This window comes from Schistocerca cancellata, unplaced genomic scaffold (genome assembly GCF_023864275.1).
Source record: "Schistocerca cancellata isolate TAMUIC-IGC-003103 unplaced genomic scaffold, iqSchCanc2.1 HiC_scaffold_650, whole genome shotgun sequence".
NCBI lineage: Eukaryota > Metazoa > Arthropoda > Insecta > Orthoptera > Acrididae > Schistocerca > Schistocerca cancellata.
Window position 1 is genome coordinate 40,001 of NW_026046661.1, and position 2,500 is coordinate 42,500.

Genomic DNA, 2,500 nt, shown 5'->3' on the forward strand with positions numbered 1-2,500 from the left:
ATGCATGGCTTAATCTTTGAGACAAGCATATGACTACTGGCAGGATCAACCAGGGAGCTGCGTCAACTAGAGCTGAGCAGCCGGCCGCCCGGGAGTGTGTCCCAGGGGCCCGCGCGAACACGCAAGCGTCCGCTCAATTATTCTGCAAACAGGAGGAGGCTGAGCTCCCCTGCACAATACACCTCGAAACCCTCTCAGGTCCCGGCGGCGCGCAGCGCCGTCCTAAGTACTTGGTCGGGTTCGAGAGAGGCGCAATCGCCCGGAGTTAGGCGAGTAGACGCTTTAGGTGCGACCACCCGTGCTCCCAACTGAGCTTGCCGCTGCCGACAGAGGCCCGGGAGCGTGCTGTCGTGGCATTGCCGGCGGGAGACAACACGCGCCACCTACGGTGACCGGCAGCTCCAACGCCAGCGCCACAGAAGGGCAAAGGCCCCACGTGGGTGCCGAAGCGAACTCTCCCAGCACAGCGCACGTGCCAACACGTCTGCACAACTGCGATACAAACCACCAGCGAGAACCGCTGGGGCGACCGAGCAGCAGACGGCGTCGCGGCGCCGAGTGCCGGGCGGCGGCGCATCCTCAACGCACACAGTCCTCAGTCGGACCAGCACACTGCAGATGTCCACCGCGCTTCGCACCGGGCCCGCGAGGACCCACTTTGGCCGCCCGGCGCCGCGCGCAGGGTGCCCCGGCGCGCAGCTGCGCCGCCTGCCGCGTCCGTCGGCCGGCGCGCCTGCCACTGGGCGCCCCCACCAGCCGGCTGTAGCGCGTGCGCCCACGCACCGCGCGGCCAGCACGCCGGGCGGCCCCCCCTCACCGGCCGGGGACGGTCCCACCCAGCCACCGCCGCGTATCGCTTCACACACAGATTTGCCCTTACTGATTTACCTCCAGCAACAACAACCGCACCACAATGGGTTTACCAGTTGTTCATTTGCGTTGCGTCACGTCACCAGCAAACGTAGACGTCCATCCCAGTTTGCAAATGCAACGATTATTGCATACCTGTCTGTTAGGTGTCACGACACACTACGTCTGCCCACATACACGCAACAAAATGTGCACGACTAGAGAACACGTGGGAGGTGGCCCCCTACGTATGCGATGTCCATTACGAGACCGACTGTCAACCAGCATCTGTACCATGTCGCAGATGTGGAACGCGGTGCACCATGCTATCACACTGTGTGAGAAGAGACGACTACGTTTGAATACACGCGCCACTACATCAACAGACGGCTCATGCTGATCGCCATCCAGGGCGTCCGTTACTCCCACACGTCTCTATGGCGTACCACACTGCAATGTAGCTGTTATGGGGAGACGGCACGTGGCTGAGTGCACAACATTTGGACCGTATGGTTCGCTGTTGTTGGGCGCAGTCGTACGGTCACACATGTGCCACAGCGTATCATTCAGTACATACGGACCTATGTGCAGTACAATGTGAGGATTAAGCTTACGATATCAGCGGACAGTGGACACAGGCCGTACCACGACGTAGACTGAGCGCTTCGACATGCGAATGCCAGTGAACAGCTGCGAAGGGCATTGAACACGCAAGCACCTGAACGACCAGCGTGCGAAGGCAGGGTGGAGGGGGGGGGGCGATGTACATCCTGCAGTTGTCCACATTACAGTGTACAGCGGGAGCATGTAAAAAGTAAGCAACACTTGCGAAGTGTTCAACATGAAACGACACACAAGAGGGTGGGCGGTGCGAGTAGCGAACTATATTCAGAGGGTTGTGGTTAGACAACACTAGATTAATGTAACGTGTCATATGCCAATTACAGAGCAGGTTAAGGCACAACGTGGGTTAGGTTAAGGCACAACGTGGGTTAGGTTAAGGCACAACGTGGGTTAGGTTAAGGCACAACGTGGGTTAGGTTAAGGCACAACGTGGGTTAGGTTAAGGCACAACGTGGGTTAGGTTAAGGCACAACGTGGGTTAGGTTAAGGCACAACGTGGGTTAGGTTAAGGCACAACGTGGGTTAGGTTAAGGCACAACGTGGGTTACGGTTAAGGCACAACGTGGGTTAGGTTAAGGCACAACGTGGGTTAGGTTAAGGCACAACGTGGGTTAGGTTAAGGCACAACGTGGGTTACGGTTAAGGCACAACGTGGGTTAGCGTTAAGGCACAACGTGGGTTACGTTAAGGCACAACGTGGGTTAGGTTAAGGCACAACGTGGGTTACGTTAAGGCACAACGTGGGTTACGTTAAGGCACAACGTGGGTTACGTTAAGGCACAACGTGGGTTACGTTAAGGCACAACGTGGGTTACGTTAAGGCACAACGTGGGTTACGTTAAGGCACAACGTGGGTTACGTTAAGGCACAACGTGGGTTACGTTAAGGCACAACGTGGGTTACGTTAAGGCACAACGTGGCGTTACGTTTAAGGCACAACGTGGGTTACGTTAAGGCACAACGTGGGTTACGTTAAGGCACAACGTGGGGGTTACGTTAAGGCACAACGTGGGTTAGGTTAAGACAC

General features: G+C 57.2%; 1 non-coding gene across 1 annotated transcript in view; it reads right to left on the reverse strand.

Moving 5' to 3' along the window:
• LOC126138114 (small subunit ribosomal RNA) overlaps positions 1-56 on the reverse strand; it is a 1,909-nt gene extending 1,853 nt beyond the window's left edge. The window contains exon 1 of the ribosomal RNA XR_007528138.1: positions 1-56. This exon is cut by the window's left edge and continues 1,853 nt beyond it. This is a non-coding gene — a ribosomal RNA (small subunit ribosomal RNA).
• Between the last annotated feature and the right edge of the window lie 2,444 nt (positions 57-2,500).